This window comes from Macrobrachium nipponense, chromosome 26 (assembly GCF_015104395.2).
Source record: "Macrobrachium nipponense isolate FS-2020 chromosome 26, ASM1510439v2, whole genome shotgun sequence".
Lineage (NCBI taxonomy): Eukaryota > Metazoa > Arthropoda > Malacostraca > Decapoda > Palaemonidae > Macrobrachium > Macrobrachium nipponense.
Window position 1 is genome coordinate 25603638 of NC_087215.1, and position 17500 is coordinate 25621137.

General features: G+C 36.7%; 1 protein-coding gene across 2 annotated transcripts in view; it reads right to left on the bottom strand.

Annotated features, from left to right (window-relative positions):
* The window catches only part of LOC135200075 (opsin, ultraviolet-sensitive-like), a 194312-nt gene extending 177228 nt beyond the window's left edge, over positions 1-17084 (bottom strand). Inside the window, exon 1 of one of the 2 annotated variants that reach the window (XM_064228364.1) lies at positions 16237-17084. The gene's annotated coding sequence lies outside the window, so the exon portion shown is untranslated. Of the gene's footprint in view, positions 1-12912; positions 13352-16236 lie in introns of those variants that run through there. The other variant, XM_064228363.1, reaches the window with a different exon arrangement.
* Between the last annotated feature and the right edge of the window lie 416 nt (positions 17085-17500).

Below are 17500 nucleotides of genomic sequence, written 5' to 3' on the forward strand. Positions count from 1 at the left end.
CTATAGGTCTAGACTAGAGACTAGGCTACAGAAGAAGATATTTATATAGTTTGGAAAATTCCACTGCATATATATATGTATTATATATATATATATCTATATATACATATATATATATATATATATATACTATATACATATACATAATGTACATAATGCACCCTTGGAAACTATGCCGTGAGCGCCCACATTGGAGTAATAAGGATATAGAGATTAATTAAGGAAAGAGAGACCAGTGAGAAGTCAGGGTGATAAAAAACTCCTGCAACAAGTACCTACTCGAGATGGCGATAAACAAGATAGAAGACAGCAATCAGAGAGAGAAACAAAATGAGAAATTTCGAAGACATACCGTGAAAGAAACTGATAAACAGATAGAAGAAAGCAATCACGAAATAAAAGAAAAAGTAAAACATGTCTGGTCAGTCCGGGAGGAAGGAAAAATCGAAGAAAAGTAATCAGGACGAATGGAGCAGAAAGGAAGTAGAAGACTACAAAGTGGATAGTCAATAGTAAAGAGATAGAAAATGCCGGATAAAAGAGGGGAAATAGTTTGGCGGGAATTCGGGACAAAACCCGGAAATGCCGAGATAAAATTGATGAAGCAATCTCAGGGACATCAGTTTCTTGACTCGTTTTTGTCGACGATGTTCGCTCCTTTAACTATAAATGTGGAAGAGAAAGAATGTTAAGAATAACCTTACAACATCTCGGACCTCGTTGGGATCCATTGCCGTTTTCGATATATTTATAAGTTATATATATATTAATAAATATTTAATTATATATATATATATATATATATATATATATCTATATATATATAATATATGAATAATTATCACATCACCGTGATTCATATAAATTATTCGAGCTACAAATGTCCTTCAAGATGTAATTCGCTCTACCTCAGAAATGTATACAGGGTGGCCAAAAGTAGCCTCACAGTTAAAACAGAATAAAAAATTTCGTAAACGCATAAAATTTTTTCAGACATGAATAAGTGGCATATTTAAGAATGAGTGACATGAAAGGATAAAAATAAGTAGCATGTATTAATGGCACAGTATTAATTTTCTATTGAAGAGTACTTTGAATGAGAAACAGTTCATGAAGTAACTGTGAGGCTACTTTTCGGTTTCGGCCCACCCCTGTATTATGTATTATTAACTAAAAAAAATTCCCCTTCGGTTTTGGTTTACATATTATGGAAAATATAATCAATTCCGAGGTGGAAACGAAGTTAGTTAGTTAAAAGGACATTTGTAGCTCGAATAATATATATATATATATATATATATATATATATATATTATATATATAATATAATACATATACATACATATATAGATATATATATACTATAATATATATATATATATATATATATATATATATATATATATATATAGATAGATAGATAGATAGATAGATAAAAGGCCCATAAAACACTATGTTAACGTTAAAATCGTGTTTTATGGGCCTTTTATCTTCATACTATACAGTTGTATTAGTGAAAAGACATTCATATGTATGTATATAGATATATCTGCGTGTTTGTGTAATTGTACATGAGCGTCTGTGCTTACTCATGAGCAGCATGGATCACACAGACCCTGATCCATGAGATCCATGAGCCATCACAAACCTAAGGGAATAATTCCCCGTAATACTAACGGCAGAACTTTGAACATAACACTCCTTCTCCCTGACATATCTCTATATCTCTCTCTCCATCTTGAGCTCTCGATGCCTTTGCGCGTGTTATGCCTTTCTCGTGTTCAGTTGTCGCTTTTTTTCATGGTGTTTTTACGCTGCATGGAACCAGTGGTTATTCAGCATCGGGACCAACGGCTTTACGTGACTTCCGAACCACGTCGAAAGTGAACTTCTTTCACCAGAAATACACACCTCTCACACCTCAAAGGAATGCCTGAGAATCGAACTCGCGGCCACCGAGGTGGCAGGTGAAGACCATACCGATCACGCCACTGAGGCGCTTTGTTCAGTTGTCGTCTACCAGCTTTGAAGGATTCACATTAAACTTATGTAAGTTACCTGAATGGAGGTTGAAATGTTTCACGTCATTCAAAAAATGTCCGTCTTTAAAAGAAGCATGACGGTTCACTTCAACATCATGTCGGGACATGTTTCTTGAATAGTTTCATGTAGGCATGAAATCATTGATGTCTTTCCCTATTTTGAACTGAACCGAATACAGGATCTAGTTCAAAGACCAAGCACTGGGACCTATGAGGACATTCAGCGCTGAAACGGAAACTGAGAGTAAAAATGTTTGTAAGGTGTAACAGGAGAAAAACCTCAAAGCAGTTGCACCATGAATCAATTGTCAGGAGAGGGTGGAAAGTAAGATGGAAGAAAGAGAATATGAAAGGAGGTACAGCTAAAGGAATGAAAGGGATTGCAGCTAGGGGCCGAGGGGACGCTGCAAAGAACCTTAAGTAATGCCTACAGTGACAGCACTATCCATCTACGGAGGCTTTGCCTGTTTTCCTAGAGAGAGAGAGAGAGAGAGAGAGAGAGAGAGAGAGAACGATTTCGTTATTACAGAGCGCTCTCTGTAGCCTTCTGTGTCGGGTTTCGGCGCGGTAATGAGGTCCTTACCTCAAAAATCTATACACCTGTATCTCGGGTGTTGTTATTTTTCGTCAAAACAGACCCTCATGTTCACCCAAACGCCCACGCACGCCCGTGTCGTGCTATGAAGGCTTTTTGTTTTGTGCGTGTGTGTGGATTTCATCTGTAACTCTCTAGTGTATCTTAGATTTGGTAGACTTCTCATCTCTGTAATGTAGTTTTTTTTTTTTTGACATTCCTGATTTGTTCCAAAAATGTATACTCATCAATACCTCATACCAGGACGTGTGACCAATTGTTTGGTAACGGATAAATAGGGTTCATTCTACGAGCTTGATTCCTATTTGATACAATGTGGGTACAGAGCAATTGCAAAATTACATAGACATCACCTTCAGTATTTATGGAATGGTTACAAAAGCAATAGAAATAAATATTAACAATTATTGCCTCACATAACAACATTGCTACTAAAAGCATTTCCCCATCAATGGCAAGAGTCCCAAGATCGATCCCAGGCGGGTAAGAGATGACACAGACCAGCCTCCTGAACAGTCAACTGTCTCTTTCGACTTGTAAGTTGACTATATATCCGGTAGAAAGTCGACTATGGTGGGCTGCAACCAGCTGGGAGAAAGGTATAGTGATAGCAGCTGCGTCTAGAAACGCTTGGTAAGACTGAATAATAATAATAATAATAATAATAATAATAATAATAATAATAATAATGAATAATAATAATAACAACAGAGAAGTTTTCGTGTGCTTGTCGAAAATATTCTTCGCGATATTAATGACTGCTCACCAAGGGAAGATATGGGAAGCACTGTGCGTAAGCATATACCTAGTTTTTATGAAAGTCACACACTATCTTTATGGATGAGTAGAAGGCATTATTAAGTAATAAGCCATTAAAACACTCACTTCACTCATGGCGTGAAAGCACGCAAGTTTATGATTAAGTGCGTGCGAAAGATAACCTTTGACGTGGAGTCAAAACCCGTAAATTAATGCCAGTGCACATAAGAAAGGAGAGCGGGTCATTCTCTGGCACTGCACAAAAAACCGTAAGGTAATTTAATGTCTTGGTACAAAGAACAGCAAAAGAGATTGCTTTTTTATGTACCAAGGCATTAAGTCACAGGTTTTGACGCCATGACAGATACTGCCCTATATCATGTGCAAAGGCATTAACTTATGGATTTATGGCACGCCAAACGTTGCCTTTTTTATGTGCCAAAAAACCAGAAATTGAGATTATTTCAACAGAATTTCGAGATTGTGGCCTTCTAGAAGAACTGACCTAAATATGCGACTGTACCACCTTTGCCGCCTTTCCAAACGGCCATTGGCTCTCACCTGTGAGACTTCGTTTGCTTGCCAAGGTGTTGGGGAAGCTCACCAGCCCTTAGCTCTCAACCATGAGAGCTTCTAAGCTTGTTCAAACAGCCGTTGGCTCTCACCTGTGGGAGCTTGTCCTCCTGAAGAGGTAGTAGGGTAGCTTGGCAGCCATAGGCTCCAAACCTGAGAGCAGGCCTGCCTATTAGAACAGTTGGTGGTCATCACATGTGAGAGCTCATCTGCCTGCTGAGAAGATAGGCAAACTTGAGCGCCTTTGGCCTTCAACGTTCACAGCTTGACCTCCAGGTCAAACAGCAGTTGGCCCTAGCCTGTGATGGCTCTCACGTCTACTGAGGTGGCTCTCAACCCTAAGAGTTTGTGTCCTGTTCAAACAGTGTTGGCTCTCATCTGTGAGAGCTATCTGACTACTGAAGAGGTGGGGTTGCTCGGCAGCCACTTGCTCTCAACACAAAGACTTTGTCCACCCGATCAAACTGCATTTGAGAGCTCATCCACTTGCTGAGGTGGTGGGGAAGCTCGGCAGCCATTGGCCCTACACTCCAAGAGCCTGTCCTCCCATCCGAAAGCCATTGGCTTATCTGCATGGTTAGGTGTCAAGAAAGCTTTGCAACCTTTGGTTCTCAGCTCTAAGAGCCTGTTTGTCTATCTGAACAACCATGGGCTCTGGCCTGTGAGAGCTTTACCACCGAGGTGGTGCAGAAGCTAGGCAGCCATTGGCTCTAAGCCCTGAGAGCTCTTCCACCTATTCGAACACCATTGGCGCTTGTCTGTGAGAACTCAACCACTTGTTGAGGTGGTGAGGAAGCTCGGTAGCCATTATTTCTCCACCCTGACACATCGCTCACCCATCCGAATAGCCATTGCCTCCCACCTGCAAGAGCTAATCCACCCACCAAGGTGTTGGGTAATCTTGGCAGCCATTGGCTCTCAAGCCTAAGAGCACATCTGCCTGTCCAAAGTGCACTTGGTTCTCTCCTGTGATAGGTTGTTTGCCTGCCAAGGTGGTGTGATAGCTTGCCAGCTGTTGGCTGTAAACGTAAACCCTGGGAGCTTGCCAGTTTGTTTGAACAGCCATAGACTCGCCTGTGAGAGCTCTCCGCCTGCTGAGGACGTGGGGAAGCCTGGCAGCCCTTCACACTCAACCTGCAGAGTTCCTGAGTCCACCAAACACCCATAGACTCTCGTGTAATTTTTGTCACCATCTGCCCAGTACTCTAAAATATTTTTTAATGACACCACCTTACTTTCACTACTTCTGAATTATCTCCCCTTAGGAGTTGGGGTTGAAGGGGGGAGCATTTATTCGAGTAAAACGAATCCTCTTTACCCAGGGCTGCTTCGTATCAAGTCTGTTTGAAAATGGCCCAGTAATTCTGAAGAAGAAACTAAAACTATGCAAAGCTTACGCCAAACATACATACAATTTCCTAATGGACACCGAGGAAACTTTAATCAGAAAAGTTGAATTTTTCATCTCAGCGGAGATAAAAAAAAAAAAAAAAAAAACAGCGAAGTCATGGGTCAAAAGAAGTCACAAAAGCCTTCTAACTTCACCTCCTGCCCTGATGTCATCCAAGAAATCTACGTGCGTGGGGATTGTAAGACAGTAATATCCATAATATCATTACCTCTGCGAGTAACAGGAATGATTTTCATTAACTCGCTGGTTAGCGCGCCTTATTAATACGATCTCCAGTGCTCCTTATGCCACCCCAGAGGATTGGGGAGCGTTCTTCTTCATTCTCTGACAAAGTTTACCTACGATACGCTCATATAAATATACATCCAACATCGACTAATATATTATATATATATATATATATATATATATATATATAGTAATATATATATATATATATATATATATATATGTGTGTGTGTGTGTGTGTGTGTGTGTGTGTGTGTGTGTGTGTAATATATATATATATATATATATATATATATATATATATATATATATATATATACATATTATATATATATATATATATATAATATATATATATATATATATGTAAATAAATTCTTCTGTTAAAACAGGATACGTCTCAAGTATAAAGGGTCCATTAAAAACACTAGTTAAAGGCTATATTTCGGTGGGGGACCATCTTCAACCCTAATCAAGCACTGCTTGATTAGGGTGGAAGTTGGCTCAACTGAAAATATAGTCCTTAGAATGTATGTATATGTATATACAATATATATATATATATATATAATATATATATAATATATATATACTATATATATATATATATATATATATACTCTGAATTCCAGTAGTTGGTTCGCTCTCCCCCTTAACTGACCAGTCGGCATTCCCTCAACTGTGTATATTGCAACAACGAATGCTTCTATTGTTCATCACCATTGCTGAAGCTATTGTGACGGCTCTAATCGTAATCCCTCTTCAGTAAATCGGATTAAAGTATTAACTATAAACGCATAATGTCAATGCGAGTTTATTCTTCCATCGGCGCCATTTAATTATAAAACAATATAAAATTCAGGCCAAAGGCCAAGCGCTGGGACCTATGAGGCCATTCAGCGCTGAAAGAGGAACTGAGAGGAGAAAGGGTTCTCAAGGCGTAGTAGAACCTCGCAGTTGACTTTTGACGAGAGAGAGGAAAGAAAGATGGAAGAAAGAATATGAAAGGAGGCACAGTTAAAGGAATGAAAGGGTTGCAGCGAGGGGCCGAAGGGACGCTGCCGAGAACCTTAAGTAATGCCTACGGTACACCCGACCTCCAGGCTCCAGGGGCGCCATTCCATTCCGGTCTGTGAGGCGTCTTCCCTCGGAGCGACTGGCTGGAATTCCAGACCAAAAAGGCAATGAGGTCGAAGAGACCAGTCAGCGCCGTAACTGGAGCGTGAAATGACGGTGAAATAGGAGATGGGTTGTGAAATGATGGTGAAATAAGGTGGATAGTGAAATGGGATGTATTCAGAAATAGCGTGACTGAAATATCACAGAGCTGACAAGATTGATAGATTTTTGTTTGTTTGTTTGTATGGTGCTTTTACGTTGCATGGAACCAGTGGTTATTCAGCAACGGGACCAACGGCTTTACGTGACTTCCGAACCCCGTCGAGAGTGAACTTCTATCACCAGAAATACACATCTCTCATTCCTCAATGCAATGGCCGGGAATCGAACCCGCGACGACCGAGGTGGGACGCTAATACCATACCAACCACGCCGCTGAGGCGCTGTAAGATTGATAGATGTAGCTCTAAAATGATAACGCGAAAACTCCGCTTTTACGTAAAAAGAAAAAATACGAGAAAAATAATAAAAATCCCGTCTTTTTCAAGTAATGAGAGAATCAGCACCACTTTCTAGGGGCTACCATAGGAGCTAAGACCCGTGTTGGCATAAAGCCAACTTCATAACAAAAGCGTCATCAATGCGACTTGCTTTCAAAAATACCAGACAAGAATTCATCGTTTGAGATTTGCTACGTCCATCTTAAACCAAGCAAGAATTAATCGCATTACACAAATAACTTTAAATGGTGTCCTCTAAAGAATGTAGGGGAAATGAGAGGGCGAATATTTTTTGAAAACATTATTTAAGCGAAATTCCTTGAAGACTTACTGTTGATATTTTTGGCCTTTCCGTTATCTCGTATTCAATATGAGGGATTAATTAGTGGGAGATGAACGATGCTTACATTTTCATTAGAAAAATTTATATAAAATGCATAAAGATTATATATGTATATATATATTATATATGTATGTATATACATATGTTTATATATGTGTACACACACACACACATATATATATATATATATATATATATATATATTATATATGTATACATGTATATATATATATACACATATACCTAAATATATATATAAAATTATAATATGTATACATGTATATATATACAAATACACATATACCTAAAATAATAATATATATATATATATATATATATATATATATATATATATATCTATATATATATATATATATATATATATACTATATATTCTATAATATATATATATATATAGTATATCTATACCTATTATATATATATATATATATATATATATATATATAATATATATATATATATATATATATCAATGAGCAAGAGTCAGGTGTGCCCGAATACAGACACCAGACAGGAATGTGGACTGGAAGAATAACTTTATTGGTTTTTTATTGTATGTCTATTCCCAACGTTTCATAACCTATGATTAATCATCAGAGGTTTTAAAAAAATGGAAAAAACTGAAGATAAAAATCACGGACAAAATATGTAAGGGTAAAGTCAGAATATGAAAAATGAAATTCGACTAAGGCGACACACAAAAATACTTAACCTTAAAAAAAAAAACATCAAAAGATCAAAATTACAATGAACGAAAATTATCTAAAGTTATAGAACCTTACTGTCAGTAGGACATGAATAAAGAATATGAGGTGCTAGAAAGCTATGTATATATATATACTATATATATATATATATATATATATATATATATATATATATATATATATATATATATATATATATATATATATATATATATATATTATATATATATATATATATATATATATATAGATAGATAGATAGATAGATAGATAGGATTATAGATATACATATATATATATATATATATATATATATATATATATATATATATTATATAAAAATATATATATATATATAAATATATATATATATATATATATATATATATATATAATATACTATATATATATTATATATATATATATATATATATATATATAAATATATGTGTGTGTGTGTACACATCTATAAACATATTATATACATCCATTATATAATTCTATATACATAATATATTCTATAAACATATGTATATACTAAATATATATAATATAGTATATATAAATCTTTATATAGGTATATATATATATATATATATATATATATATATAATATAGATATAGATAATATATAGTTAAAGTAGAGAAAATTGGATGTAGAAATTTTTTTTTTTTTGTTTTTTTTTTTTAATTACAAAGGCAGTGTTCAATTTCGGAACAAGCTGTTTTATCATCAAAGACTCGACTATTATCGGTAGTTCCAGTTGGCTCGAAGTTCGTCCAATTATGTAAAACTTTTCGTTTCCAATGGGATTTTTACAAACTTTCGTATGGAGTTATGTTAAGAGCGCTCAGAGATGGAGAATTTTACCCCGTACGAATACTTAACCTCCCTCCAGCTCCCTCTGAAAATCTATAGGTACTTTTAGAAGTCTCCTAGTGGATCCAACATTAATCCCAGAGTTACACTTGGGAATGGAATATAGAGTTTAAGCCAAAGGCCAAGCACTGGGACCTATGAGGTCATTCAGCATTGGGAAGGAAGTTAAGAGTGAGAGGTTTGAAAGGTGTAACAGGCGGAAAACCACGCAGGTGCACTATGAAATAAATTGATAGCAAGATGGAAGAAAGATAATAAGAATAGAAGTACAGTAAAAGGAATTAAAGGGGTTGCAGCTAAGGGCCAAAGGGACGCTGCAAAGAACCTTCAGTAATGCCTACGAGGAGTTGCTCTCGGGGCACGAATACTTATAATTATAAACCACTCCGAAGGACATCATTGGTCTATTTTTTTTTTGGTTGTTTGTATGTTGTTTTTACGCTGCATGGAACCAGTGGTTATTCAGCAACGGGACCAACGGCTTTACGTGACTTCCGAACCACTTCGAGAGTGAACTTCTATCACCAGAAATACACGTCTTACTCCTCAGTGGAATGCCCGAGAATCGAACTCGCGGCCACCGAGGTGGCAGGCCAAGACCATACCGATCACGCCACTGAGGCGCTATCATAGGTCTAAGTTGATCCTTGAACTTAAAACTAGAGCGAATCAGTAGCCGGTTGATACGAACCACTTAAGACATTCAAAGCACCAAAGTGTTTTTGAATAATGCTGCTAACGTAAGATCTTGTATTACATTAAGTGAAAAACCTCTTACTTGGTGTTTAACTGTGGGTATTAAAAACTACCTTGAAGGAAAATAATTCATTTTAAAATATCCTAAAAAAAACGTTAACTTCGTTGTGAAAAGCTTGCCGACTAGAAGCGAAGAAAAGAGCCCTGTGAAAGAGTGTAGCAACAAAGCAATAGCTGTAGAAATGGGCACCTAAACCTGTAAACGTCTTTTCTAAAAATCGTGGTAGTAAAACAACTGTTATGCCTGGAGACCAGATCATCAAGAAACGGTAGTCGATTCTTTTCTCAAGAGTAAATCAGATATTCCAAAAAGGAATCAGTCATGCCCTCTTCTAAAATGGGCAAGGGTGTCGTCTATATGTTACAGTAAGATTTTGAAACCAGAGATTCCTCAGGGAATTCGTTAAATCACCAATTCACTTAGGGACATTTGATCCCCGGGGGCCAATACTAAACACGGCGAAATAGTGATTCAATCTACACTGTTTCACAGTGTTTAGGTCTAGTCCCCCGGGGATCAAATATGTTTCTCAGAGATTAGGACTAGCCCCTCGGGGATCAAATGTCCCAATATATTATAAGCGCATTCGATCACCTAGGGCCTAGTACTAAACACAGCGAAACAGTGATTCAAACACTGTTTCACCGTGTTTAGTACTAGCTCCTAGGGAATCAAATATGTTTTGCCGAGTTGACGACTAGCCTCGGGGATCAAATGTCCGCTATACATCATAAGTGCATTTGATCCCCGAGGGGCTAGTACTAAACACGGCGAAACAGTGATTCAAACACACTGTTTCACCGTGTTTAGTACTAGCTCCTCGGGAATCAAATGTTTTGCCGAGTTTAGGACTAGCCCTCGGGAATCAAATGTCCGCTATACATCATAAGAGCATTTGATCCCCGAGGGGCTAGTACTAAACACGGCGAAACAGTGCAGATGAATCATTGTTTCGCCGTGTTTAGGTCTAGTCCCCCGGGGATCAAAATTGTCCCTGAGTGAATTGGTGATTTCACGTATTTCGGAGACTTCGTGAAATTCAGGTTTCACAATCTTATTGCAACATATATAACGAAAAAAAAAAGAGAAAAAAAAAGAAAAAAAAAGGAGGGTGGTAACTAAGAGGGAAATGGGGGAGCAGGGAGCACAAGCCCGGACCTACGTTCTCCAATATCTTTATGTGCTACCAATAGTACTCGAGTCTTTGATGATAAAATAAAAATAAAAAAATAAATAAAACCTTTTTCCGAGACTGAACGCTCAAGACTTCAGTTGTTCCTTTGTACTTCTAATGATAATGTTTTTTGTCGTTTCGAGTTCTTTTTTTTTTCTTTTTTTTCCTAATCTTCTCTGTTTGTGTCATACTGAAAGTTTGGTTTCATACAAGTAAATAATTCTTATTCATTTCGACTCTAACCTTTTAGTGAATAAACATGTACTCGAAAACCCAATACATACACACACACACACACACCACACACACACACACACACATATATATATATATATATATATTATTACTATATATATTATATAATTAGAATTTTTATGAAGATAAAAGTATACATAATTAGAATTTTTATGAAGCTAAAAGTAATAACTATAAAAATAAATAAGTATGATATTCAAAAGATAAATCAAAAGAAAACAACCAAATTGGGAAGATACTGACAAAATCTAACTTACACCACTTCCAGAATATTAGTCGATGACTCACCTCTATCACTCAAAAGTCAAAACAGCCAAGACATTGAAACTATTAGACTCAAATCCCGTCTTCTTCCGTAGATTTTCATTAAAATAGGACTATGGATCATCAACTAACAGTATTTCAAACTTTATTCATACCATGCACATGCAATTATGCACATTCAAAATTGCATATCTACGTGCATGGCATACCTACAGGAAGAATTCATTGCAGTGACAGAGGTATTTGTTAATGAGCATGTTTCCTAAACGGTGACACCCCCAGGTTTAAACCCGGTATGTATCCACCTTTGCGGCGTGCTTAGTACTAGCCCGTTGGGGATGACCATAAAAACATATACAAAAGACTATAAATATCATTAGTCCTCAATAACGACCCTCGAAAACCCTTGGGGGGTCACTATCTAGAACAGATCCGACGATGATAGCATATAAAATACAATTGACGATAGATCCGTCGATGATAATTAAATACAACTGACGATAAACTCTACGGGATCACAATGATAGATTTACATTCGTCACACCAACACCTGTTGACTGACGCCTGTGGTAGGCGAAGAGACTAACTGAATGATCTACTATATCCGTTAACTGTTTTCTTACAGTAAATCCACCTGAAGTCTGCAGTAAGCTTTTCAGTTTATCAAATTACTGACCTGTCTGTTAAGTTTTAGAAGAAGAACAGGTACAATAATATTGTAAATAATTTTTTTTCCAACAATTTCTGATATTTAGAGCCAAAGTACCTACTGTATCTTCATTTAAAGTGTTCTAGTAGGGCCACCTTTAAAGCACAGAAACACACCTCTCATATATATATATATATATATATATAATATATATATATATATATATATATATATATATATATAATGTGCATGTGCATAAATGACATCAAAAGACTGTTAGCTTTCGAGTTTTCAGAAATTAAATGAGGACAGAGGCTGCTGGCCCCATGTCCTTCCTAATTGCCACCCATGCAGTCACGTAACTAACAGGTACATATTTCACTACTTAGGTCAACAGGGATACAATGGAATTTAAAGGAATAGGCCTAAAGAATTTCTGGTCGCTTGGAAATTGAAATCCGGGCATTTTGCTGATGGGATTAACGTTATGCTCACTAGACTACGAAAAATGAAAGGTAAATGGATTGAAATGACATTCCTTAATCATGTATAGTGTTTCATACACACACATATATATATATATATATATATATATATATATATATATATATATATATATATATATGTTGACTTACCGAAATGTATATCACCGTCGATAGACTAAACTGCTTTTCAACTGATGTTGATGATTGATGTAAGCCTTGTCACTGAAAAAAAAATTCCGCTTCTCCTCCTATACGTTTTTTATGTTATCATCTCATACATTTTCAATAATACAACGTATCCATTCCTTACAAAATTTTGCATCGAAGTTGATGATCAAAATTCGAAAACTAAATTGCCTATCTAGTCGAAGCCAGGTCTAATAAGCAGTGTTCGCATGACAGTCGTCACAGTTGTTGTATAAATTCCCAGTTGACCGCCATTCCGAGCGAGTCGCGCGTCCGAGTATCAGTGCACGGACTCGATTTCGAATTATGAACGCAAAGTCATGTCAGCAAGCGTCTCTCATTGACCAAACAGCGAGTGACTCAAGGCAATGCGAGAGCAGTCCAGGCGTTCGAACGTCGTTGACACTCCGCGTGCAACTGAGCTTCTCGTCGTTCCAACTTCGAATTCAGGTCTCCTCGAGACCTCCCGCCTTGAGATGCCAGATTTACTATTCTGGCATCGCGCATGTATGGCACTTAACCATAGAGCGTCAATTTATATGTCGTACCTAATATATGTATATGCACCTAACCCGAGGAGTTATCGTCTCTTCCCCCTGCGCTTAAAGAACCCCACTCGCCTGAACTCTTGGCAGTTTTGAGGGTTATCTGGGTTACCTGTTGCTCGTTTCCCTCACACGTCTTATAATAAGAGATGTACAGGGAAGGGTTTATTTTCTAATCTAATTAGAAAGATGACATAGTTTCCTATTCGCATTGTTACAATAATAAGAGATATACAGGGAAGGGTTTATTTTCTAATCTAATTAGAAAGATGACATAGTTTCCTATTCTCTCTGTCTCGTTCAGTGGCAATGATCGCATTGTTACATAAAATGGAGCAATCAGAGATTTCAAAGGTTCACCAATCCGTTTTCCTTCACAAGTTAAAGGGTTTAATATACTTTGCATCCCTGGTTTCTCCACTGACAGCAGAAATGTACTCTTTTTGTTTTGACACACATTCGAATAAATAATATAATAGTAGAGAAAGTCTGGTATTCTCAAATTCGCACCGGAGTCTAATCACATGATCCCAGGAACACAGGGAACTTCAAATTATGCATTTGTATAAAGTCTAGTCGTTAGTTTTATCGTAATTCCGCCAATATAGTACAGGCAGGCACGTGGATATATATATATATATATATATATATATATATATATATATATATATAATTATAGAATATATATATATATATATATAGTATATATATATTATATATAATATATATATATATATGTGTGTGGTGTGTGTGTGTGTGTGTGTGTTACGGCCATTTTGCAAAATTGGCCATTTTACAAAATTGCCGGCCATTATGCAAAAGGACCAAATTCGTGGTCATTTTGCAAAATGACCAAAATTTCTCAACATTTTGCAAAACGACCAAGATTTTGGTCAGTTTACAAAATAAACAGTATTATTGTTGGTCCGTTTACAAAATCTCCATACAGCAAGCAGCCAGATGGAAAAAAAGCTTGTCATTCACTTCTGCAAATCATCTCTTATAATATTGGTTCATTTACTCGTTTCCCACTACGGGTAATTGTACTGTATAATTGTCGATCATTCACTCATTATTCCCCCCCCCCCCCCCCCCCCCCCCCACCATCTCTCTCTCCACAAGAGATAATGGGAGCAGATTGGTGACACTGTTGTCAGTAAGACACTGCTGAAAGCCCGGAGAAGACGACCAACGTAGTACTGTGTGTGCATTCAACTATACTCTGTTTTTTTTTCATCTGTCCAATCCATCCGCCTGTGGTGTTTTTGTATGGTAACACTGCGTCCCGACCTTTGGATAGTTACATTCAGCTTACATTCAACGGTTATAATAATAGCCTATTTCGAATATTAACGGTGTAATTCGCATACAGTAAATTATTAAAACACTTTTCAGTTGCAAATGTACACCCAGATATCCTTTTATTTACCTAAAACTTTACACAGCGTAACTATCTAAAGCCCGGGACGCAGTGTTACCATACAAAAACACCACAGGTGGATGGACAGATGAAAAAAAAACAAGAAAAGGTATAGTTACTTTGGCTAAAACTTTATACCGTTTTGGAATGTAATTTTGAAAGTTGCTTTATTTTCTGAAAATGAATAAAATTAGTTATGTTCACTACGTTTTATCATTCCCTCGCTTTTTTTTCCATCTGGCTGCTTGCTGTATGGACATTTTGTAAACTGACCAACGATAATTATGTAAACTGACCAAAATCTTGGTCGTTATGCAAAATGTTGAGAAATTTAGGTCATTTTGCAAAATGACACGAATTTGGTCCTTTTGCATAATGGCCGGCAATTTTGTAAAATGACCAATTTTGCAAAATGGCCGTAACACACACACACACACACACACACACATATATATATATATATATATATATATATATATATATATATATATATATATATATATATATATATATATCAACTTGGATCAAGGAAAAGCCATGAACCGTAAGAATTATTTCATGAAAATTTCGACTTGCAATACAATTGATAGTAGTACAGAAATATTTGAAATGTAAACTCGGTCAGTCCCAAAAAGTAAACCCATAACTGTGTATACTACAACAGTTGGCAATGACAACAAGGGTAGAGCTCTTCAGTGGCGTGGTTGGTTTGGTGTTTGCTTCTCACCTCGGTGGTCGCGGGTTCGATTCTCGGCCATTCCATTGAGGAGTGAGAGATGTGTATTTCTGGTGATAGAAGTTCACTCTCGACGTGGTTCATAAAGCCGTTGGTCCCATTGCTGAATAACCAATGGTTCCATGCAACGTAAAAACAACATACAAACAACAAGGGTAGATTTAGAGTAATTAGTAATAGAACCAAAAAAATTATAGGATCTAACCAAGATCTCTCTTGGAATAAGTAAATGAATATCTAATAAAATAATCACTTATAATAGCACCTCAATAGACACTTTTCTGATAAATAACAAACTCTATTCATAGCCTGGACTTGAATATTTTCCGGACATCTGACTGCTCGGCTACATGCGATTCCACATAGCCTACCTCCTAGCCTAACCTTAACTAACCTTACACTAAACATAAAATTTAGGAGAATATCACAATCGAGAAAGCTTCCCAAATATGTAATTGCAATCGAATAGAAAATTTCATTCTCATATAAAATATAGTGAATGAACCGTTTACTCGTCAAACTTATTAAACATAGCACCACTAGAACCATTAATACATGTGTTATGAACGTTAGAGAAAAGTACTCACTTGGATGGCCCCAACATCGAGAACATTGAACCCTGGTCCAGCAGCCAGTCACCAAAGCCTCGACTATATATAATCGTAACACACTGAATATTCTAGATAACCATGAGAACGGGCCCAGAAGGGCGGAAGCGATATTACTAGGATGGTGTACTTGCACAAAATATCGCAATAACTCATGTCGGAAAAACTGAAGTTCACTAAAGCGGCATACTTCTCGTCAGTCGCCGACTGAATATTCACCTCGTTTACATTTATGTCTTTTGTTCATGTTTCTGACTTCGACATTCACCATCTTACGGTTCGTGTGTTTACATTCATCCCCAAGCGGCTGGTATTAAGGAAAGCGCCCATTTTGCCTGTAAACCTTTGACGTAAACTGATAGTTACCGAAACAGTTGATGTTGAAGGGCGGACAATGCAAAATTCCTCTTTGCCAGGACCTCTCTTTCCTAGGATACCACCAGACCAGAGGTAGGCTGGTGTAATTGCTCACCTCTAGACCTTTTGTATTTTTTGTATTTGAGGCCGATATCAAGAGATTTTCGATGGTTTTCTTGGTAAGATTTTCTCATTGTCGTTGTGTGCATGGCATGGTGACTCGTGGTCGATTATTTCAGAGTTGATTTCCTTTGTAAGTTGGCGCGAGTCCGCTTTTCAGTTCATGTAGTATTTGTTAATCTTGAATAGTTTAGTTTTATAATAAAAATTTAGAATTCCGCCCTGATCTTGCTGGACCTTCGCTTAAAATGTTTGTTGATTCTCCCTAACGGCCCGGCCCGGCTATAGGCTAAATTTAGCCCGCCATTAACGTTCAGTTATGCTTGCAGTTATAACTGCGCAGTCCAACTGTGTAGGCAAATCTTCGTCACGTTACAGGCCGTTTCCTTTGTCCTCCGTAGCATCCATGGCGTCAAGACATGATGCCCTGGCTGTAATTGACTTGCTTTCGTTTCAAAGTTGACATATATAGGCCTAATATTTTTTTTTTATTATTTCATTAAAAGGGTTAATTAATACTGATTTGTTTTCGTTTTAAGACTGACTTTCTTATGACGTGTTACAATGAATGAAAATCCTTAGTTTACCTACTATCTTTCAATTCCGAGCGAACTTTCGTGAGATGTACGAATTACAGACATGGTGCATAATCATGAATAGATGCATATACTAGGCCTATTCTTGTTTTACGTTATTTTGTCATAATAAATATTTATCCTCATTGAAAAACCGTCTTGAATATATGGTTTATAAACACAAATAACAT